General features: G+C 35.9%; 1 protein-coding gene across 2 annotated transcripts in view; it reads right to left on the reverse strand.

Annotated features, from left to right (window-relative positions):
• Positions 1 to 23723, reverse strand: part of LOC145688861 (uncharacterized) — a 402147-nt gene extending 378424 nt beyond the window's left edge. For both annotated transcript variants that reach the window (XM_081763029.1, XM_081763030.1), the window contains exon 1: positions 23306 to 23723. The gene's annotated coding sequence lies outside the window, so the exon portion shown is untranslated. The remainder of the gene's footprint in view (positions 1 to 23305) is intronic.
• Between the last annotated feature and the right edge of the window lie 2491 nt (positions 23724 to 26214).

The raw sequence follows: 26214 nt of genomic DNA on the forward strand, positions 1-26214 counted from the left end.
ATTTTTTGTGTGTATGTGAGCGCAAGTTTCTGTACTTCCTGCACCGAGTACCATTGGGGTCATATAGGACCCCAGTAATTATTAATAACTTTTGTATTTTTCGATACATGCCACTGATTATTCGGAGTGAAATTTGACACAAATCACTCTTCAATTGTTTTCTCGAATGTATGAGAAACACCATGGCATCAAAAAAATCTATCTTGGGAAGACGTAGAAAAAAATTTGCATGAAGAAATCACTGATTCTGACTTTTCGCCAGAAGATCCTGCAAATGATGATGTTTCATCTAGTGACGATTGTGAAATAGATGAAATTTTGGATTATAATGATATAGATGAATATGATTCAGATTCATATCTAGATTCTGAAGATGACTGTATGCTTTGAAGAAGCAAAAATGATACCTCAACATCTGCACTTACAAGTAGGTATATTCTATTGGACTTCTACTTTTGTTGCATTTGTATTTTTGTCATTCATTGTTGTCAATTGATTTTATTATTTTATGGAAATGGTAAAATACAGTGCGATATACTTTCATGTAGTATAAAAATCTAAAATAATGATTTGCTTTGGTTTGAGTTTGACGTCACTCGAATATGCTGTGTAGACTAAAGGTGACGTAGGCGTACTGAGTGTAGGGGAATCCCAACCAATTTCTTCCTTCAACTGTACTCTTACCGGGAATAGAACCAAGCCCTGGGTCGAAGGTAAGTGTGCTAGCCTCTCGATCCAGCGGGGTCCTGAAAATAGCTCCTAGTTGAAATCGTAGCCTTGCATTATCTGCTGTATTTCTTGTCCTGATCTATTAGTTTTCAGAACTTTCATGAAAGACACATCTCAAAATTATTCTTTCATTTGATAATATGATTCTCCTTTTCGTTATTTCCTTTTTCCCATCCTTATTCAATATTATAGGAAAAGGAATTGGAAAAGAGTTCACGGTTATTCCACCTAGGCTAAAGGTGCGACGATAATGAGAATAAATGAAATGGCTGATAGAAAAAAGTGGGAGAAAACGGGTGAACCCCAAGAAAACCCATGCACACTGTGTTTATTCACCACAAATTACACTTGGCGCGAGCTGAGATTGAACCAAGAATCTCAGGCACCAGAGATGAAGGTGCTACCAATGAGCCACCGCGGCATATTATTCAATGTTATGTTTCTGAATAATCCACTAAAATTGTTCCTAATGAGCACGATCAACTACGATGATAAACATATTCCTATCCTTGTTCTCAATTTGATCCTGATTTCTGTTAGTCATCTTATGTTATTGCAATGTTGATTTTCGCTTTCTTTTATCTTATGAATCCGCATTTTCTTTTCAAGTCGGAGAATGGACAATAAATCTACAGTAGTAATCCACTAAGGACTTCTCAGGGCTCAGTTTCCGTCTCTAAGACTCCGTTTCGCAATATTATCAAGACTGGAAACAGGGCTTACACGTCATAGTATCTGGAATGTGGATACGGTTCAATCTCCTTTCGAGCACTTTATGAGACCCAATATTCTTGAAACTATTTTGAAATGAACAAACAAGGAATGCTCTATCATATGACTATAAATGAGCGTGTGTTGATAAGGGTGAACTTCAGTGTTTCATATTGTTTCTTATACTGGAGGAAGTATAAAAAGCACACAATGAATGTATTACACATTTGTGCAATAAAGAAGATGACAGGCCAATTTCCGACAAATCAATGTGAAGAAATAGATTTACACAGATATCTCGATGCTTCCGGTTCAATGGCACTCAACAACGAGGCAAAAATCATAGTTCGGACAAAAGCGTCTGTAATTGGAAATAATTTAGTTCGGACAAATTATTTCCAACTACAGACGCTTTTGATGCATGTAGAAGTACGTTGCAGGACGCATATATAGCGGGTAACATTACTATTGATGAACAATTAGTGTCATTTTGAGGACGCTGACCCCTCCGTCATTAGCTTTAGTGCTCTCAACGTTTTCGTCATTTGATTTTCACTCAATCCTGAATGGAACAGCAGAAGTAATTACAGATGGAGAATATTTCTTCTTGAACTAGCTAAGTCTCTAACTACACAAAACCGACTTCTGCATTCAGAGTTCTCGTGTATATCTTCAGAAGCCAATAAATATCGAAAACGTGGTCGTTGTCATTTCGATGAGCGGTATGTTATGCAAGACATATACAAAGATGCGAAACATACGTGTATAAGCAACACTCAGCTATTCTTTGTGTAAAATGTGACAACGATCAAAACGACAGTACAATTTTGTACAAGTTCTTTTGTGAGCAGTTTGTTTCTTGGAGATCAAAATTTCCTGGAAAAAAAAACTTCGTAGGTAAACAAAAATTTTCAGAACTGTTTTAGAATCGAATTGTATGTCCAAAATAGGCAATTAGACTGGAAAATTCAGCTATACTACTAATCATCATCCAAATTATTAAGTTTCCCTATGTGCATACCTGTACTTAACTTATATAATTGCACTATGTTATCAATTTATCAACACATTAAGCATATTACGTGACCAGAAAAGCTAAGTTAATAACAATGTATAAACAAACACGATAGAATGTAAAACTGGGCACCATTAAATGTTTTTATAAACAAAGAAGGCTGTGTTTCTTCAATAAATGAAATGGGGTCACCAGTGACCCCAACGGTATTCAGTATATTGAAAAAATTCCGGTAGTAGCAGGGTTAATAACTCTACTCAACCATACGTGCCACTCATATTCATATTCACAAATATTTAGATTATAAACAACATTGTATGATTATGTTGCCGAAAGCGCTGATGACCTCCAGTCATCAGTCATAAAAGATTCATCTATGTTCTTTCCCTTTTGATGTGATAATTTCCGAGGACTTGCATATCATTTCCACTTAAAAGGGTAAATATAAACTGAGAGAGATTAGGTAAATCTGAGCTCTTGCAACGTAGCACTCCTGCTGTGGGCGGCCACGAAGGAACTCAATCTATTGGTGGTGATTAAGAATAGCTCGCAATAACAATAAAGCTGCTTCAATAACTAAAGCACTTACTGACATACCTGCACAGACTGTGCCTTCAATGAATTTATCTTTAGGTGTGTTTCTTCCATGAACAATTTTAGCTCGACGATCTGGTGCAAGTTGTGGTACCTCATTTCGGCTGCTATGAAATCCACTTCTTGAATCTGTAACAGAAGTGATTCGTCTTCCTACTGAATAAGTGTTCCTTTAATGACACGTTCAGCTATTCTAGTGACACATGTCACTAGAGATTCCCATGAAACACCCTTTTCCTTTTTTCGTGATCCTAATTTTAGCTATATTTCTGGCCAAATACTCGTACTTTCATGAAAATCTATTATTATAAACTCTGTGAAAACTATTTAAAAAAAATCCTTTGCTGCTATTTGATGGATCAAGGTGAAATTTTCAGTGTAAGTTGAACATGAAATGGGACACATAAATACATTTTATTATTCACGTAGTTTGCAGTGTTGCCACATAATAACTAAAAGAATTGCGAGAAGGGACATTTTTAGGGGAAAATTTCTTAATTATCCCTCAATTAGTTTTCCTTTGTACACAGAAATGTCCCGTTCATAACGTAAACTGAAAGCCTACAGCCTTACAAATCGATCGAGGTATAACTTATTCCAGTGTTGTACTAACGGTCTGATACAGTTATTTAAAGAGATCCCATCGATGTCTGTAAATATACACGGGTGCTAACGGGTTAAGGGCCCCAGGACCCAGGTGTTGCACTTATATGTTGACCAATAACTATTTTTTGTTTCTAAGGACCCTAAGGAACATTTCTAATATAGTGGCGAAAGTTTCCTAGGGGGGAGTTATCACCCCCTTGGCCCATGGTCTAATATTGTTTTAAAAATGTTACAATAATGTAAATCATTTAATGTAAAGTGAAAATGGTTAACTTTTCAAACTGACAGATTTAAAAAGATTTTTCAGTAGCAAACTACGTAAAGAGGTGTAAGACACTTGCTGATTTACTGCAAGCAGAAAGAGATTTGATTTTTAACAAGGATCTACTGCAAGCTAAGCCGGGTTGTGATTAATAAATTTTTTTTGCTGCCCCACTGCAAGCAAAAAAAAAAAAAGTTAGCTTTACTGCAAACTAAGGCTTTAATTGAAAGTAGGTACTTTTTAGGATTTACTGCAAACCCAGAAAGGGAATTTAACTAATCGCAGAGAGGCGACTGTCTATAGAATTCTTTTAGTTAAATAGGCGTTTTAAAAAGCAGTTTCGCGTCATATAATTCGTGGTGTCACTGAGTCTCCGTCGTCTGCTACTTATAGTACTCTAACGTAAAGTGTAGGGTATAGTACTCTATCATAAAGTACACGTGGTTGTTTTCTAAATAAAGGCACGTGTAAAGTGTTTTATAAACAAAATCACATGCTGGGTGTTTATAAACAAAAGCATGCGGTATATTACAATATATTCATATTCAATATTCATGAAAATTACAATGTGTTTAGCAAGTCTTTAGTTTATTTGGTAGAAACAGGAAGATAGCATTCTTCTTTTGTAACAATTATTGTTTGCTCTTAATATGATACTTGTACCGATTATGGCCCGGGTCCCTAATATGGCCCAACCACCATATCTCTGCAGATTTACGTTGGTGTTACTAGATGACAAATAAACTATGTCCTCATGACAAGCGTAAACATATTTGCGCGGCTCAGAGGACACTTTATATTGTCATCTAGTAGCACCAACGTAAATCTGCAGAAATATGGAGGTTGGGTCATATTAGGGACCCTGGCCATAATCGGTACAAGTACCATAAATTAATTTTTCATGGAACTTAAATTGTTGTAATATGATGTAATTCAATATAATACGTATAATGTAATATAATATATTACTGAAAGAAAATCATCACAAACTGACTAAGTGACCACCGTATCTTCGAAACCCGTCACCGCAGATTAAATTTGGTATTGCGGTAATTCTAAAATCTTTTAGTTGGTTGTTAAAATAGAGCCTTAAAACAATAAATTTCAGTAAACTGTCAACAGAGATAGTTTGTATGGACCCGCCAGAACGTGAATCAACAAAATTCGGCACAGAGAGATTTTTAGATATACAATACAATATGTTTTTTCACTTCTTAAAAAACTAATTTCACAAAATGCACAGCAAAAGGCAGAAAGTATTTTTCAGTACCATCAAATATTCTAACTTGTGAATCCTAACAATCTTTTTTTTTAAGTGATGATAGATCTAATTGGAGATGACTTATTTCCTATTGAATTTTATTCCTATTGAAACGGAATAAAGTGTTTCTCAAACGAAGAACCAGATGTAAGCGAAATGATATACCAAAACAAAAATGGTCTTGTGTCTGATTCTTAGTTTATGGAACCCCTTTTTTCTTTTCTTTTCTTTCTTTCTTTCTTTCTTCCTTTTTTTGCGTGCCAGTTTGAGTTTCACCAACTAGTAAAACACATATATGACAAGATGTATAACTTCCAGGCGCTAGGAAACATGATTAGGTAGCTATCTCGACAATTATGATATGGTGGGTTGCATATAACTTGAATTTGCTGGCAACAAATATAATTCCGGTTTGAGAACCAATCAACCTGGCTTTGAACTAAATAACGGACTCACAAGTATTTAATGTTATGTATTTACTTAAAAATTTACTACAAGCAAACAAAAAATGACCCTTGAATAAGAAAATAACAAAAATCTCAAAATCTCAAAAAGAGAAAATTACATTAAAAAAATAGAGTATTTTTATCGGGGGGAAAAATCTCCGTCAGAAGAGCCTTTTTTTCAATCTCTAAGTACAACTAACGCTAGAAGGGGAGATTCAAACAAAAATTTACTATCATCCTTGAGGATATGCAACCACACCAAACAAAAATAAAATTTTCTCTTCCCCGCCCTAGGTGTATTTGTGTCTTCTAGTTTTATTTCATCATTCTTCCCTTCTTAGGATTTTTATTTTTCCTTTCTCTTCATTTACGTTGTAAACGTCCTACATCTGCTGTAGTCATTTGCAGTCTACGTTCAATATTAACTCCTTCTCTTGGCTTATATATATATATATATATATATACAGTATATAGAAAACATGTGCGAACAGGAGAAAATTAAGACAAATGCGAAAAGGGAGGATTAATAGACGGAAATAATCAACACAAACATTCTGAAAAAAGAGAGATAAAGAAGAAAAAAGGAGAAATTACAGAAAACCAAAGAAAACATAAACTCTCCGGCCATTTTTTTTTTTAAATCCACAACCACAACGTTGCGTCTTCACCCTCTACCATAATCTCCCAACAACGTGGTTATTTAAGTGAGTAATCTTAAAAAAAAGGGGGGGACGCTGGAAGAAACCAAATACGCTGTAGTAGTTATTTGACACTAAAAGGGAAAATAAATAAGAAGAGGGTTTGAGCTTTCTGTTGGTGTATCTTTTGAGCAGGGTGGCTAATAGAAGCGTTTTTTTTTTCTGTCTGTTGGTTTTAGAGTTTGGTCATCAACATACGATTTGCTAGTTAAGTGGTGTCTTAATAAGAACGGTAGATAACATGTAACATATATAATGACCGCCGTCTCAAAAATTCAGATGTTTCCTTATCATCATAAGTATTCTTCCAGTATTGGCAGGTCACTTGCCGTAACTGAGAAGCTTCTATGCTCCACGGTCTTCCGCTAACTTCTTCGTCTTCACCTACGATTTTTCCGTTTTGATATCGTCCATTAATTGTAGCCTTCTTCGCCCCTCCCTCTCTTTCCTGCCACCATACCTTCTAGCACATTCTTCATAATACAGTTTCTTTATACCCAATGTCCCAACCAGTTTGTCATCCTCTTCTTAATAATATCTAAAATTGTTCTTTTTCTCTCCCACAGTTTCTGACACCTTCTCATTTGTTTCCCGCTCGACCCAGCTAAATCTCTCCATTCTTCTCCACACCCACATTTCGAAAACTTCCAGTCGTTTTTCATCACCTTTGCGTAATATTCATGTTTGTGTCCCATAGAGAACAATACTCCACACGAAACATTTTATGAGCTCTATTCTCAATTCTTTATTCAAAGCATTATTTTCTTCCTGTTAATGGTTTCTTTTGCCATTTCTATTCTTACTTTTATTTCACTTTCATACTTCATACCATCACTAATTAATACTACCCAGGTATGGAAAACTCTTTCTGTAAATGAAAGCAAAATTTTTAACAAACCTAGGGCGGAAAATGACTCCTTTCAAAGTTATAAACCGTCTAAAATGGGAAATATCTGTTACAAAATATCCTGGCTTGAAAGTTAAGGGATATATTAGAAGCGGCTTAAGAAATTACACAGGAACTGTAATATGCGTGTGCTCTATCTAAAAATTCAAGTTTCACAATTTTCAGGTACTGGAGTATCGATTGTATAACGAATGCGGAGATGTACTTTCAAGTACTACTAATTGAATACTTGTTTGGTGTCTACCTGGGAATTATGTACCTACAGGGTGCTAATAAACCATACCGAACCGTCTCCTTTAGCCTAACCGGCATAACCGTGTGACGTAAAACTCAAAGATTTCATTTCATTTCATTTTTTAAACCATACCGACAAACTGTAAGAAGTGATTCTTCACATCAAAGTAAGAAAAAAAAGTTCATATGGATCTGTAGGAGAAAGAGCATAGTTTCGGAGCTAGGACAGTCGAAAAGTGTTCGAAAAAGATACATCAAAGCAGGCGTTACTTTGAACATGAGGAACCGTGGAGATTGCAGTCCATAACATTTCGACACTATCTGTCGAAATGTTCTGTGTTCACCAATCTCAATGTTTAATTTCTGCATTCTTTGGACCCTCTTTAAATCCTAGTGTCATGTAATTTTAAGAATATTAACTTACTTAGACTAAAATGTAATACAGTTGTAAGAATATTTCAATATTTCCTCATATTCACAAACGTGCTTCAGCACAAGGTGCGCCACGCAGCCGATGGATGCGATCTCCGAAGAAATACGAGAACGCGAACACGAAGAATCACGAAGAGTACCTCTACAACCCCTCCACAGACTCCGCCTCCAAAGCTGGCTATAAAAGAGGATGTGCAGAGAGACAGAAGTCATCAGTCTGCAGCTGATCATACTCTACTTTTCTCTCCAAGCTGCTTTGGGCGGGAGAGAATTCCTAACCTTATCTTCACGCTGCTTAGGACAAGAGGTTTTTTTTTTTTTAAACCACAAAGCACAAGATTTCCGCACTGCACTGGACAAGAGGTCCAACTTGCAGAGAAAGGATTAATAGAAACATTATTTATTTTGTAACTAAATGTTAAAAAAATACCTGTATATAAACTATTATAATAAAAAGAAGAAGGAAAAAAGCGTGTACATCTTCTCTGCCATACTTTAAAATATTCAAATCAATATGGATAAATAAATGGTTAATAGGAAATTAATGTAAATGGCTTTAAGTCTCAATGTGTCATGAATTACAAGATTTATTTAATATTCTAAGACATTCTTTTATTTTGTGATATTAAAAACTGAAGAATTTTCTTAATCTCTCGGGGAAACCAAACAATAAACAAGTAAAAGTAAAATATTTTAAATAAAGTATTGAAAAACATCCTGGTAAAAATTGTGAAGGTTAAAAACAAATATTATAAACACGAAAGACTTTCACAAGGAAAAATTAACAATCCTATTTTCTCAAATCCGAAATAGAAAATGAAAGTATGGAATATATATATATATATATATACTCTAAAAATTTTAACAAAAATCATCACATTACAATCACAATTCAACCTCAACGCATTCGCACAACATCGTTTACAGTGGCGTTCTACAATCTTAGTGATAGTGGTGTGCAGACTCAGCTGTCAATTGACTGTGCCTGATCATGGACTTCAGCCAAATGTAAGTACGCAACCATGAACTCTGTCCGTTATTATAATGAAATATGCATATGGCAGTTTTAACATAAGAACGAGAATATGTAACCCCGTGTAAATCGAAATATTATTTATTATCTTCTCCATATTCTCATTTACTTTAAATGTTATTCATTTCTCTCTTAACATTTTGGTGACGGTCATACATTATGTACGTATATGCAATAAAATCACGTTTTGTATTAAAGTTTGCAATAAGTAAAATTGCAATAGTAATTATTTACAATTATAAAAGCATACAATGGAACTCTTTCAAAACAATGTTAAATTCAATCTAAAACAAATTACAATTTGACACTAGGGCAGTGGCAAAGCAAAAGTATAAAATTATAAACTACTTTATTCACTTAACGTCAAAAGAAAGACTCTTTGAGGTGAATAATATGTTACAAGACCATATTGAAATAATTATACAGGGTGTTTCAAAACAATACCGAGAAAACAATATTCCTGGCACCTGGGTAGTATGTGCCCTATCCAAAAATCCAACTTTCAAAATTGTTGAGTTTCAAAATTGTTGAGGTACTTCCGCAACAATTTTTATGGAGGTAGTTGGTGAGTACTTCAACTTATATGTCCACAGCAAAACTCCCTCTATAAAAATTGTTGCATGAGTACCTTAGGATTCTGAAACAGGCATTTCTGGATAGCACACATATTAGTTCGTAAGTGAAGTCTTGATCTAACTAGGGTAGGTTCCATAGTTTTGGAGCTCTCGACCTTTAAAGTTCATTTTCTCATGTTTTCGATAGCCTCCATGTCCAAAAGGAAGCATTTGTACACCCAGTTTGGTCTATACATTTTGTCTTATCTTGCTGTAAGAAATCACCTCCCAAATGTTGTCGGTGTTGTTTTAAAACACCCTGTATAATACAACAAAGAGTATCCCAGCACAATTACTGGGAATTTGACTTCTCGCTTGAAGCACAAACAGATATAATAAGATTGTAATATCCATGGTCTATATTTGTAAACACCAACAACACGTGCTTCTAATTTATAAATAAAATCACGTGCACTTTTACTATAACAACTACAAGCAAACAGACGACAATTACTCTCGTTACCGTCAGGTCGTGTGACAGAAGAGGAAAACTAACGCCACCGCTGTCCAGAAGAGGATCTAAAACACAATGTAAGATCTCTATCGACATCAGTTTCGGTTCGTCAAATCTCCTCTCTTAGGTTGCCTGGAACTCTGGGAGATCTAACTTAATCCAAGCCTCTTAGTTTGCGTAGAGCTCTAAGGCCTCCTTGTTAAGTAGCTTGCCTGGAGTTCTGAAGTCTTCTGCCCACATAGCTTGCCTGGAGCTCTGTGGGAACTCAACCATTATCTTAGCTTGCCTCAGTTCTAAGAAATCCTAACCGCAAGCACCTAGCTTGCCTGGAGCTCTGTAGCTGTTCTGCCCACTTAGCTTTGCCTGGAGTTCTAGGGGACACCAGCCTGTCTTTTCTTGTCTGGTGTACTGAGAATTCTTAAACCACTTTCATTTAGCTTTTAACGAGTCGTTTACCTTACAATTTCAGCTAAATGGTTACTGATGATGTTTACTATCTTCGAATCTTAAACTTTACTTTTTGATTGTCTTTGCTCAGTAGGCCCTACTGTTTCTATTTCTCCACTAACGTTTTGGAAACGGAAACTGAATCAGAATGCCAAATACGAATTGTGATTTTGGTTGTGATCTGAATTACTTTCCCCGAAATTCTTATCGTTTATATACTGTATTTTCAACTTGCTTTTAGGCCTGTCTTCATCTTGTTAACAGTTTCTCATAAAAACTCTAAATGTTTTATTTCTCTTTTGGAAATTTTGTCTCTGTTTTTCTTATGCGTCACTAAGTACATAAACTGTGAAGATTTTCTCCACCTGTATGTTTTGCTTTCCATTAATATTTCTTGTTTTCCTACTAAATTTTAGCTGAGAGTAGGCTTCAAATGACTGATTAACATTTTCCTTTCTCTTTGTTTAATATCACACTATCATATCTGAGATTTCGTTATGTCTTATGGGAAACCGTTGCCCACTCACTGCCCATTGTTGAAATATGCAATTTCGGGGTTGCGTGTATGTGACTTCTTTCACGCTGATATGGGCCACCACTCCACTGTTCCTTGTATTTGAAATAACTTGTGTTGCGATGTATTTTTCTACTCTTTTGGACAGCCTTAGCACTGAACTTCGCCGAACTAAATACATACGAACTTTCCCCCCCTTATTTTGATGCGAGAAATTATCTCATTAAGTTTGGTAGTATATTTCATTAACACCCTATATAGGGTGAACCTGAAAGATGTGCACAAACTCCAGGAGATGAATCGAAACGATGTATTGTCACGATTGGAGTTTCGATTCCAAGTTGGCACCCCTATCACTCGTACAAGACAAAATCCGACAAAATGTAAGAGGACTTTTTGTCTTATTTTAATGTCACGAATCACCTCCCGGAGTTTGTGTATATCTTCCACACTCATCCTGTATATTAAAAAGATAAACAGAAAGTGGTTATAAGAACAACATTACATTCTGGAGAATATGATTTGAAGAGAGATTGAAGGAAATTAAAGAAGTAGGAGAAAAAGACAATCATTAAAGACAAAATTATTGCGTTAGAGAAAAAAAGATCTATTAAAATTGATGTGCAGTTAATAACAGAAGACTTGTTCTAAAAATCTTGGTAAAACATAGTCGGTTAAGATGATTTTTCAAAAGCTAACAGTTGGCAGCCCTGCTTTCTGAATTTTTTAAAAAAATAAAAGTTCACCCTTTTTTTGACACTATTTCTGCGTCGTTTCATTAGCTCTATACACTTTTGTTTAAACTTTTGAGCAAGTAATCGCCCCGTTGTAATAAAGATTCCCTTTACTTGAAAAAAAAAATGGAACTGAGCAAGAAGGAAATGAATTTACTTACAGCTTGACGGGATGAAGCGAGTGAAGGGAAGATTTTAATGTTATCTTTCCTACTTTTTCTCCCCTTTTTAGCATCCTCTTTTCTTGATATGCTGTTTCGTTCTCTCTTCTTTTTTATTATCCATCTTCATTTACAGAAGCATTTTGCACTTAGTTTCAATTCACATCCTGAATACAATGTTGCACGTATATGCCCTAACTATACATACACACTTATACATGAAGGGCATAAACAATAATCTGAGCATTTTCTTTGTATAACGTTGATCAGATTTTGTTAACAAAGTAGGCAGCTGTACATAGAAAAATATTAATGTAAGGATCGCTGATGAGAACTCTCAATTTACCAGTATGGTACAAATCGCTTCGTCATCTGGGTCAAATGTCACGAGTTTTGATTAGGTCACCCAGACAGATACGATGATCCAAAATAGACCAGAGAGGCCGCGGTGGCTCAGTGGTAGAGCGTTCAGCTCTGGTGTGTGGGGTCCCGGGTTCAATCCCAGCTCCCACCAAGTGTACTTTGTGGTGGACAAACACCGTGTGCGTAGGTTTCCTCGGGGTTCTCCCGTTTCCCCCCACTTTCTTCAGTCCATCAGTTCATTCATTTCTCATCATTACCGTCTCCTTTAGCCTAGCCGGCATAACTGTGGGACGTAAAACTGAAATATTTCATTTAATTTCCAAAATAGACCAGGTTAGCCAGAAAATCCAAATGACCTGGACAGACCCAGTGGCCCAGAAGTAAAAATATAATATGAACTCTACAGAATTTTATGGTAGATATAATATCCACAACTCGAGCAAGAATATTCATTTTCTCGCTTCCCTATGTGACATTTCTTAATAAACATATCACGTCTGGAATATGTGAATCTGTGTTAGACTTATTTAGCGAGAAAGAAGAGAGAAGAAAATCACACTTGCTAGACTTATTTAGTTAGAAAGAAGAGAGGACAAAATCACGCTTGTTATTTAGTGAGAAAGAAGAGAGGAGCAAACACGCTTGCTAGACTTATTCAGTGAGAAAGAAGAAATAGAAAATCTTTCTTGTGTTTTTCAAGCCCCTGAAGTGATTATGCGTGTCAAACCAGAGAATTTCATGAACATCGAGATCAGAGCTGTCATCAAATGTTTGTACCACAAAGGAATGTCATTTGGACATTCATGCAGGTAGCAAATTCATGAGGAAGTTAGTGAAACATTACGGACTCTCCTCCGTCATATTCAGTGGTGAAGAAGTGGGTTGCACAGTGTTTAAACATGGAGATTTTTCAACAGATGATGCTCCACGTGGATGGCAATGACTGACTGTCCTTGAAATCGTGGATGAAATTCATGACATTATTCTTGAAAATCACAGATTTTTTTTTTCTTTCTTTTTTTTTAAGTGTGGTACAGATTGTGAGCATTTCTACGGAATGTGCCAGTAGCATAAATCATGACGACTTATGCCTGCGCAAACTCTCGGCAAAATGGCTTCCCAAACATCTGTCAGCGGATCAAAAAGTGAAAGAGTGAGGGTATCAAGAGAAGTCATCTCTCATTTTGATCACAATGCCAACCAATTTCTGTCACGATCAGTAAACCTGGACAAAACATGGTTGTAACACTACGATCCTGAAACGAAACAACAGTCAATGGAGTGACAGCACTCAGGTTTCCCTCACCTCAAGAACTCCAGGAAACAGAATACAACTGAGAAAGAGTTGGCAACATTCTTCTGGGAAAAGAATAAAGTTGTACTCATAGACTAGCTACCCAAGGATCAAGTATTTAATAAAGAGTATTACTCTGCATTACTCGCAATACTGAAAGGCAAATTGAAAGTGCAATTCTGCAGAAAATTGAAAAATAGAATTCTGTTCTTTCAGAATAATGTATCCGCGCATTGAGCACTACAAACTCAAATGATTTTGGATAATCTAGGGTTTCAATGCGTAGATCATCCTCCTTATTTTCAAGATGAAGCTCCGTTAGAGTATTACTTATTCCCAACACTGGAACAACACTTGAAACAATGCAATTTTTGTTCTGATTTTTAGAAGGTAATTTGTGCTACGGAATAGTGGTGCCAGGAGCAGTTTTCAGAACTTTTTTTTTTAGCTGCTGTGCAAAAATTGGAGCACACTGCAAGGAAGTGTATTGAGCTTCGGGGGAAGGGGGGGCGGAGTATGTAAAATAATTGTAAAATGTCATCATTCCATGTCCACGCTTTCTGGATTGGGCTACGAACTTTTCAGTAGCCCCTCGTATCTTGGCTGCTTCGTGCTTTTGGAGAGCCAACTTTACAGAAGTGTAAGAACTATAATCTTATCCAAGTGATATTACGAGGGCTTGACGCCCAAGACAATATGCCATCTAACGGCTACGTAACAAAGTAGAGATCATCTGCCGTGGTTTGGCAGGAAATTCGAAACAACAATATCTCCCTTTTGTATGGACGTACAGTGGAATTGAAACTAAAAGAATCAACATAGTATACGTAGGCAATCGCAGATACATGCATGACGAACGGGTTGTATAACGTGCTCTATCAATGAAGAGTATGGTAAACGGAAAAATCATCAGCAAATTTGCAACACTGAATCTTTTACACGGTTCCTCCAGATAAAATAACTTCTTTTCGTTTCTTTTTCTTTCTTTCTTTCTTTTGAAGTACTCTTTCATTTTCATTTACCTTTTTTCTTTTTATATACGTCTCATTTTCTCACTCCCTTAGACTTCGCCATTTTTCTTTGTTGATGCGGAAACTGCCGTCTCATGTTACACTCAGCAGTTAATCTTGGGACAACTAAAACGTATGCAAATGAAATCTTTGGTATACTGTAAGTAGCTGGCAGTATCTATGTGTATGTGGCTTGGTTTTACATGAAGAGTAATTTTTGTTGGGGGGGGGGTAGGATGGTGTGTGCGAACATTAAAAAAAAATGAAAATGTGCGCTTGTGGATACAGTGAAGAAGAGAAAGAAGATGATATAATTCGGGAAAACAAAGAACTAACACATTTCAGAACAGAAAAAAAAACATTCCCCCCCCTTTTTTACTGAGGTTAAAATAATAACAGAGGTAAAAAGAAGTTGGGTTGAAAAGAGGGTGAGAAGAAATGGACTGAAGTTGTAAAGTTTGTTTCTTTTTCTTTTTTTTTAACGTGAAAATGAGGAAATATGAGTGAACGCGGTTTATTTTAAACCTCCAGACGACGTACTTCGTTTTAAGAAGGGCAAACCAAAACGCTTCCAACAGAGGTAAATAAACATGAAACGTAATGCTTTCTTAGATTGGACTCTTAATTATCACAAGTAACCTTCTTCTTTAGTGTTGGTAAAAAAAAATAATAAAAAAAATAGAAAAAGAAAAAAATATACCGAATCAAATTTTTAGTTGTGAATTAAAATGTGTAAATTTTCTTGCTTTCGCGAGTAGAAATGCTTTTCAATGCATTCCTTTTTTTCTACCTTTAAAAAGATGCTTTTCAACAAATTTTATACTATATACTATTCTATAAAATACAGTAGGACATCGATATAGTATAGTAGGACATCGGTACAGTAGGACATCCAAATTTTATACTATAAAATACAGTAGGACACCGATAACTCGAAGCTGAATGGAATACAGTAAAGTTGTTATAAATAAATAAGTACAGTAAATATAAGAATGCATATTTACTCGAGCAAAATCTTTCCTGATTCAACGCATTAGCATAGCCATTCAACGTGGGAATGTGTCGGCTATTATGGGAACGTTACCCACCGGTAAAGAGCTATAAGAGGTCTTTCTTCTGTGATTGCAGAGCAGGGAGATTTTAAGTAAAAACAAATCATTGGTGCATCAATTTATGTAACAACCGAGCAAGGAGTAGGGGAAGACAGCTCACAGTCCATAAGTTTATATGAACAATTACGGCAGAATGCTGTACCGTACGTCAAGACAGTGACATAACATGACCTGTTGGAGCCATTGAAAACAGAAGATTTAGTATTACCTGCGAAACAGTATGGGAACAAAGGTGTGTATGCGAGCTGCGGTTTCTTGGAAAATATCTCCGATAATGCTGAACGGGTAGTAATTCGAGGAGTCATGTATGTTAGGGAGCTTTCTGAGGCCAGCAAAGCAAAACAAGAGGCACGTAGAACAGGCGAATAAGAAAGTAAAGAGACAGAGAAGAGTTTAAGCGTTCTTGATGTTAGTAAAATTGTAGATCATATATGTATTGTCTTAAAAAAAGATAAACGAATTTGAATAATAAAAAAATGTTCACATAAAAAAACGAATGCATATAAGAATACATATAGAATCATATTGGTGTAACGGGTGCCATTACATTCCACCAGTTCTGATCTCCTCGTTATATCAATATGATTCTATATGCATTCTTTAAGAGTGGATACCTAGCTGAACGTTCTGAACGGTTTGTAACTCCCGAGGAGTTCGCCTTCGATCTTGATGGTGCGAACATTTGTGATCATTGTGGCACGTCATTTTTCATTCGATGTTCATGGTGCAAGTTAATGGTTTGTTTTGAACATTTTGTGAATGTCGACGATGTCCATTTTGTGAAGTGTAATACATATATCGCATAGAAGGTTGATCTCTGCACCTCCCGGACAGTATTTTCTGTCGCTCTCCTGAGGCACATGATGAGTCATTAGCAGATAATATTTTTCCTGTCATCATTGTTCACACTACATTTTCTAATGAGCCTTACTAGATTGCACTTGCGACCTCGCACTCAAGGGGTTCCTTGTGAGTGTTCACTGAATTACGACCACCCCTCCACACAAGAAAGTGTTGCTAGCAGCCGAGTTGATTACATGACCACCCCGACTGGTAGTATTGCAAAGAAAGAACATACTCGAGGCTAGGTGTTAGTAAACAGTACAGTGTTATAATCGAAGGTGGGCAGGATTTATCCGCATTCCAATAGAGCATGATTGTGAGTACCCTAGCAATAGGTGCATCAATGACTCAGACAGCATTACTTCTTGTATGCGCCCATTCTTGTGTAGAAAAAATGTACAAAAAGTGGAAAGAAAATGGAGTAATGGACTCCAAAAGACGAAACTGCATGATCGTACGGAAGTTCAAAACGAGAGGCGAGTGTCGCATTAAACAGCTCGTGACAGCTAAACGAACAATCAATGCCCGGGAATTACTTGACCAATACAATGATGGATGCACAACATCCACATCCTTTGCAACTATACGGCATACAGTGACACGCATGAAGTTCCACAGCAACGACCCACTCGTCCCCCACTCCTTACAACTCGTCACCGCCGACTTCGTTGCGCTTGGACACAGAAAGACGCTAGCTGGATCGTGGATGATTGAAAAAGGGTGTGTTGGTCCCATAAATCAGAGTTTGTACTACTCCTCTCGAACGGGCGTGTTCATGTGTGGCACCAACAGCAGAAAGCTATGGACCCCTTGTGCATGGTGCGTACTGTACAGGCAAGTGGAGGCGGATGTTTGGTTTGGAAATGCTTCTGTTGGCATGATTTGGGACCGTTGGTGTGAATGAACATAGTGAGACAACCATTGTGTATCTGCATGTGTTACAGGATCACGCACCCTACAATGCAACGTTTCTTCCCACACGAAGATGGCATTTTCTAGGGCGATAATGTACGGTACCACCAAGCCAGAACTGTACTTGTTTGGCTTAAGGAACATTCCACGCAGCATATCAATTGATCCCCCTAACTCACCGGATCTTAATCCTATAGAACATTTATGAAATTTTGTGGAACGAGCTCTTTGCATCATGACTCCTGCACCAACATCTGAGGGCCCATTGTGGAATGCCATCAGAAATATATGGTGTCAGATCCCTGTTTAATCATATCAGCAACTACCAGAATCCATGTCATGCTGTGTCCAGGCCGTGGACCAACAAAATAGGTAAGTGGTCGCAATTCAGTGAGAATTCAGTGTAATAATGTAAACCATGTGTCAGGACTTATTAACCAGAAATCACAGAAGTTCTATAGTGACACGATCATGTTGTTGTCAGAAAAACGGCAGATCACCCAACAAAATGATGCGTAAATGGTTTTCATAATATTACTTTTAAATGACAATAAATATATTCTAAATTTTGAATTTCAAATGCTGAATACTTTTCATACAGCATAAAATACTTGTACTGGGCATGTTTAACCATAACCAATGCTTATGCACTGATTATTCTTTTTATCTTTATTTAAATCGTATACCTTCCCGGCAGTAGCGTAGCCAGGATATGTGTTTGGGGGGGGCAAGTGCTGTTATAGGTACATATAGAAAAATTACAAACAAAAAATATATAAACATAAAAATATATTAAAAAATTACAAACATCAAAGTTCCTAAGTACATTGTCGGACCTCTTTGAGGGGGCGGCCCTCTGCCTTCCCCCTTCCCTACGCCACTGCTTCCCGGTGATCCCAAATTTCTTTAGGACCTGATAATAATCTTTGAAGCTAGACCATGAAAGACCTCAACTTATGTCAATTACGACGAAGTATAACATGCTTATAGGCAACCATACGTTATTTAGCGTGATTATGGTTGCATAACAACACAGGGGTTGTACTGCAAAGTTTCGGAACATCGTGTGTAACAAACAAGTAGGATGATTATTATGTGAAGCTCGTTATGATTTTTTTAAAAAATAAAAGCTTTATAATTATATAATTAGGGAATTAAATGATGTATGGATATGAATGTATATGTAATGAAGGCGTAGTTATTCTATTCTTGTATACATCTTACTCGCAAAGCTAATTCTCATTGCCTATTCCTAATGCCAAGAATAATGCTATTATAAAAGTATATGAATACTTAAGTGAGTTTGGTTTGAATTGTGAAACTACAGTAAATATATAAACTATAAAAATTCAATGCTGAAACCGAAAGTATCAGTAACTTTAACTTCCGGTTGCAATAGAAAGACCATTTTAGATACGGAACCTGTTTTTCGACCACTGAATCCATATTTTAAAAAGTTGCTTGTTATATTTTACAATTATTACTATATATGAACCAAAATTGAAACTGGAGATTATATTAGTTTTTTATTATTTCTGGTTTCAGTACACAAAAAGAACTGAGATTAAATTTATTATTGGAACGCTGAGCCCATTTAAAAAATAAGTCATTTCTTGCATATCTCTTACCGCTTTTGACCTATGGACATCAATATGGATAAAAGAGGTGGTTTCTGCCACTTCCAGTTTTGTAGAGATATGAAAGTAGAGATAGAAATATATGTTTGGGACACTGAATCGATTGCAGAAAACTGAGTCTCCCTATCTATAAAGGTAACCCTGAAAGTTCTGTCCCTTTTTCACCCAATACCTTTTAACATCGATATGTCATCTAAGACGTACCTGGAAGATCAAAAATAGTCCCCATCAGCATCAACGACTTTCTGCCAACGTTCTGGATGGCTATGGATTCCATCGCGGTAGAACTTGGTGGGCCGTGAAGCGAAGAAGGTATCAAATGCATTTTGTACCTCGCCTAGGGATTTGAACTAACGTCTTCTAAGGTGATTGTCCAAGAATGGAACAGGTGATAATCGGATCGCGGATGCAATAGTGTTCCCATCCAAGACGTAGAATGGTGTCCAGGGTCATCCTAGCCACGTGGGACTTAGCGTTGTCCTATAACAGGAGGACCCCTTTCCGATTCAGAAGTGCTGGATCCAGAGTTTTGAGTATTTTTTGAACACCGCTTAACTGCTGACAATCAGAGTTGCGTTGATGCTCTTATCAGCTGGTAACAGTTCCCGATGCACGATGCCGCGAGCAGTTTACCAAACACACAGGAGGAACTTCTTTTGGTCCATTTCTGGTTTCGGCTGTTTTGCAACCGGTTCATGGGATACTAACCAATGACGACGGCGCCGTGGAACTTAGGACCCACTTCTCATCACATATCAACACCCTGTCCAGAAATGGTTGCTTCCTCACAGGAGACAGCAAACACAGGTGTCTGCTCGCGTTGTCTTATGTCCCGGAATCAAATCATATGGGACCCATCGACCCAATTTGTACTGCTTTCCAAGTTGATGAAGGTACTGCCGAATGGTTTCTTCACTCACACTAAAATGTAGTCCCAGTTCATCATATGTCTGGCCACTGTTCGCCTCAATTGCTGCCTGAAGATCATTTTTTACATGTTTTGGTCTTCCGGCATGTTGTGTGCCTCCGAGCGTTTCATCACCGGTTCGAATAATTACCGATTCGGAATAATTACTGGTAGTTACTATTACCAATTCATTTGTGTTTCAAAATGTATACCTAGATAGTATCATATTTCTCTATGAGTGCAACTGACCGCTTACAAAAGATTTTCCACACGTGTAAAGGGTCTAAAATAGTAGATATTTTTACCAAATAATTCTTAATAATATATTTTTACCAAATAATTCTTAATAATATATTTTTACCAAATAATTCTTATATATATGGGGCGGATCTCGTATTTTCTGAGAGGGGTGCACCGACAACTACTAGTACATTTGAATTTCATTTGGATTTTTTAATTTTTTAAATGCCTCTAGGTATCTCTAATGGAAATTAGAAAATGCTCTGAAAATGCTAAGTGTCTATTCTCGGGGAATACTTTTATTTCAACTTCTAGAAAATCGACTTAAACTATTGATTTTGCAAAACCTCCCTTTGTTTTAAGCCCAAACGGAAACATGCCAGCAGAAATTTTCGGAAAGTGTTGCTATTTTCACTGCTAGCTTCCCACTTTAGGTAGTATATGTTTACAACGAAGAAGGGGGGGGGGGGGTTGCACGTGCACCTTTGCACACACCTGTAAATCCGGCCTTGTATATACTTAGGTGTATATATATATAACTTTGTATTTCATGAACGAACCTACACCTGAAAGAAAATATTAATATGAATTTTTAAAAGTTACCTAGTGAAGAAATAAAATGCATGTGGCTATGTGATTAGTTATGAGAGACCCAGGTTTTATTCCCAGTGGGGTTCATGTTGTTTCGGATGATACGGGAAGCTCTAGGTCCACGTTTTGCATAGTATTGATGCTGAACAGAATAGTAAACTTTAAATCTACCAACCAACCAATGCGCACATACTTAGTATATTTTATAGTTATAAATAGAAATTCACCTGAAACCTCTAGTACTTTTCAGAAAATCAGAAAAGATTTTTTAAAAACATTTTCAGTTATATTTAGCAGATTTTAATAATAATAATAATAATAATAATAATAATAATAATAATAATAATAATAATTATTATTATTATTATTATTATTATTATTATTATTATTATTATTATTATTATTATTATTATTATAGTGGCTAACGAGTGATGCTTTAGTGCACTTAGTCCCAGGTTCGATATCCTGTGGGATAGCATCATGCTGGTTCGGATTTCATCTTAAACTGTAATTACACGTCTTACAGTCTCGGTGCTGAAAATAGAGGATAACCCTAAACAAATTGCTATTATTATTATTATTATTATTATTATTATTATTATTATTATTATTATTATTATTATTATTATTATTATTATTATTATTATTATTATTATTATTATATCAAATAGCTATCATCAAAATTAACAGACGAAAACCATATTCACGAAGAAATTAAATGTCGACTAAAAGCAGGGAATTCGTGTTATTATTCAGTTCAAAATCTTTTGTAGTCGCGAATCCTGTCGAGATATTTGAAGCTTAAAATATATAAAACGATAACCATGCCTGTCGTGCTGTATGGTTCTGAAACATGGTCGCTTACTCTGAGGGAAGAACGTAGACTGAGAGTATTTGAAAACAAGATCCTTTGAGACGAATATTCGTACCCAAGAGGAACGGTATTGCGGAATGGTGGAAACTTCATAACGAGTAACTACATAATTTATACGGTTTACCAAACAGTGTTAGGGTTAATTAAATCTGGGAGGCTCAGCTGGACAGGTTATGTAGCCAGAATGGAAGAAAGTAGGAACGCTTTCAAAGTCTTAACTGCAAGTTCAATCGGAAAACGACCATTAGGAAGACCCAGGTACAGTTGGAGAGACAATATTAAAGGTCTTCACTACAGCGAGATTAAACTATCGCTAATTTTATAGTTTTTCTGTAATATCTTCAAAACAAATAAAAATATTCGAAAAGCAAAAACGTAGTGAACTAGACAATATGATTTTGCATGTGATACCTTTACTACAATTCACCTATCTGCTTTTGGTATGCCGCTATTTACAGAATCCGCAAAAGATCCTAAATCTATCTACAGTTGCAAATCGAAAGCAGATAGATGAGTTGTGATAACGGTATCATATGCAAAATAGTACTGTCTAGCTCACTACGTTTTTGCTTTTCGAATATTTTTATTTGTTAAGAAGATATTACAGAAAAACTCAAAAATTAGCGGTAGTTTAATTTCGCTGTAGTGAAGACCCTTAAGATGGATCTCGCAGAAATAGGAATATAAAATAGAAACTGAATTTAATTGACTAAGGACAGAAATCAATGGAGAGCTTTTATGAAAGCTTCATTGAACCTCTGGGTTCCATAGGCCATAGAGGAGTTATTATTATTATTATTATTATTATTATTATTATTATTATTATTATTATTAAAGCTACCTGCCAAGTCACAGTTCTCTGTGAAGTTGAACAGAAGTTATTTTATTTATATGAGGTCACATGCCGTTATTTGCTGCAAATAAGGACAAAAATATAATTTTAGTATTTTTCATGTCAAAACATTAAATTAATAGTTTTAGCTTATTTACTTTTTTCCCATTTTGCTTCACATACTGCAATTTAAATACTGTAATTAAAAAGCTCTTTCGTGAGGGGTTTTTAATGCTGGTGTAGTGAGGGGTTCCGGAAGATGAATATTAAAATTTGACAGCATTACAGTTGTTCGATTTCCACCTTTAAATAATTATAGGTCTACGTCTGACATAGAACCGGTGCTGAAAGATGCGTTAAAACTCCAATGCAATCAGTAAGTAATAGTGATTTTTTTAAAATTTAAATCTATTCTTCGAGAGGCCATAATAGCTCAGTGGTAGTGTGTTCATCTTTGGTGCGTAGGGTCCCTGGTTCGACCCCAGCTTGCGCCAAGTGGACTTTGTGGTAGACAAATACCGTATGCGTGGGTTTTCTCGGAGTTCTCCCGTTTCCTCCCACTTTATTAATTGCATTCATTTCTTATCACCACCATCTCCCTTAGCCTAGCGTAAAACAGAAATATTTCATTTGATTTGTTCTATTCTTAGACTAAATAAGTAAAGCACTAATACAAAGAATTAATAGACGAACACAACTAATTAATAAACATTAATCATTTCTAATTAATTAATTAACACTATTACAAATGAAATAGGTAAGTGATCATTACAGAAAAATAATTGGGCTTAAGTTAGTGCAATAGATTAAGTGGGAAAATAATGTTTAATTTACTTACCAATTTGAATTTGCGTGGTGCGATGTCGATGCTAGCGCCTCCAGCGGTGAATTAAACAAATTTATGGTAGTTAGCACCCACTTTCTTTTGTTTTCTTTTTTTTATTTTATTTATGTCTGTCTGTCTGTCTCTCTCACACACACACACACATTAAAAAGGTTTGTTGTTACTTTTAACGAATGAGCTGCGGTGGCAACTGAATACAAACAGGAGCTAGTGTTCTCATTCTTCAGTCAATCTTCTGGGCGTCGCTGAAGTAAGTGCTGAAGTTAGGCCCTTTTGCTTCCCTCCGTACGGAATTTACGAGTTCGCGCTTGAGGGACCCGTGTTAATTACCCCAAGCATCCTTATAGAATAAAAAATAAAAAAAGAAACAACATATCTCTATCGACAAAAGCGGTCTCTCTTTTACACTGGATTTTTTAAAATGGTTTGCCCCTAATCAACACCCTTACCTGTTAGCCTCCTTTTATGCCCTTGTTCCCTCCACCCTCCCAACTCCCTTCCGAAAAGACGAATGGAAAAAGTAACTAGTCTTCTTTTATTTGGGAAATGAAAAGAAGAAAAAAAAGAAGAGTTGATTCTTTTATCAACTACATTGTTTTACCATTAATATTAAATCTAATTAGATATAATACTATTAGTCAATGCCGTTATTTCAGGTTTTGGTTTGGCGGAGTGGGGAACTCTCCAATGACAAGCAATTTCACTTTTTTTTTTTTTAAATTAGTATTTTCCTATAAGTACTGATTAAAACATATCATGTTTCAAATTCAGGTGGGGATAGTACTGCCCACAAGGTGAGAAATTTCTCGTTCCGTCTTCTTTTTCCTCTGTAGTACTGCCCACGTGATAAGAAATTTCTCGCTTCGACTCATTTTCCTCTATAGTACTGCTCACGAGGTGAGAAATGTCTCGTCTAGTTTTCCTCTATAGTACTGGCCACGAAGTGAGAAATTTATTGTCTCGTCTCATTTTCCTCTATAGTACTGGCCACGAAGTGAGAAATTTATTGTCTCGTCTCATTTTCCTCTATAATACTGCACATGTGATAAGAAATTTCTCGTCTCGTCTCGTTTTCCTCTATAGTACTGACAACGATGTGCGAAAATTTCCGTCTCGTCTCATTTTCCTCTATAGTACTGCGGACGAGGTGAGAAATGTTTCGTCTCGTCTCTTTTTCCTGTATAATACTGCACAAGAGATGAGAAATTTCTCGTCTCGCTTTCCTCTATAGTACTGCCTACGAGGTGAGAAATGTCTCGTCTAGACTCATTTTCCTCTACAGTATTGCCCACGAGATGATAAATTTCTCATCTCGTCTGTTTTTCCTCTAATGCGCTGCCCACGAGATAAGAAATGTCTCGTCTCGACTCATTTTCCTCTACAGTACTGCCCACGACGTGAGAATTTCTCATCTCGTCTCTTTTTCCTCTATAGTACTGCCCACGAGATAAGAAATTTCTAGTCTCGACTCATTTTCCTCTATAGTATTGCTCACGACGTGAGAAAAGTCTCGTTTCATTTTTCTCTATAGTACTGGTCACGAGGTGAGAAATGTCTCGTCTCGACTCATTTTCCTCTATAGTACTGCTCACCAGATGAGAAATGTCTTATCTCATTTTCCTCTTTAGTACTACCCACGAAATAAGAAATTTCGCGTTTCGACTCGTTTTTTTCCTATAGTACTGTTTAAAATACATTATGGCTCAAATTTACAGGGAGTTAATGTTGTCCACAAGAAGACAAATACATATGAAATCGAGACGATACAAAAACATGAGATTTCTCGTATTGTTCTCAAGTCGCAAATCGAATCGAAACGAGACATTTCTCGAGTTTTATTGCGAACACTAGTTTAGTTAAAATTTTAGATATTAACCACTGTTTTAGTATTACAAATTTCACCGTATAAATACAGTGCCAGTGCTGTGCCATCAGTTGTAGCTCATAATAATATCTACAATGTTCATTAAATGAATGAAACAACTGGGGATGGAACTGATGCACAAGACGGTACTTAACTGCGAAATTATGGTTGAATTTAAATAAAATTCAAATGTTTCCATTTTGAAAATGACTAGTTGTGGGAAAGGTAAAAGAAAGAGAAAGATTTTAACTAAGACATAAAAGAATGAGCACTAGCCTGATATTCCAACGAGAGTGGAATCGTCCTGGTCATCTGGAACGAGTAAATTGATAAAGACAGTGTGAGAACACAATCAAGAGTATTTATCTAGACATTATACAGGTCATTATACAGTTTAAAGATACGAAAGTCAATGCTTAATATAGTCCAATAATAAATAAATAGATCCTTCATGAAGGGTGAAGATTCTGATAACTTCTAGACGAAATTAAGACAAAGTCGTCATAAATTTTGTACATAAATTTACAATAATGCTTGTTATATATATATATATATATATATATATATATATATATATATATATATATATATATATATATATATATATATATTCGAATGGCCATTTGTATGAGATACTATTCCGCAGATGATTATTTGAATAAAGGATGATTTTCTAGTAATTATCTCAATAAAATGTTTGAATACTTATTTGAAAAAGGCACAATTCTTCTGATAACGATTTAAATAATGAAAAATTGGTCAAATAGTTATTTGAATAATGAACAATTTCTCAAATAATTATATGTCAAAAAAAAAAAAAGAAAAAGAAAAACGTTCGAATGGCCATTTGTATGAAATGATATTCTTCAGATGATTACTTGAATATAGAAGAAATTCTTCCACAAGTTATATGAATAAGAAACAATATTCTTCTGTAGTAATTATTTGAATAAATGAAAAAAATTTCGACAGCTATTTGAATACGGAACAATTCTTGAAATTATTGTTAGTATAAGGAAAAATTGTTGGAATAATATTT

Source organism: Thermobia domestica, chromosome 7 (genome assembly GCF_964235325.1).
Source record: "Thermobia domestica chromosome 7, izTheDome1.hap1.1, whole genome shotgun sequence".
Taxonomy (NCBI): Eukaryota; Metazoa; Arthropoda; class Insecta; order Zygentoma; family Lepismatidae; genus Thermobia; species Thermobia domestica.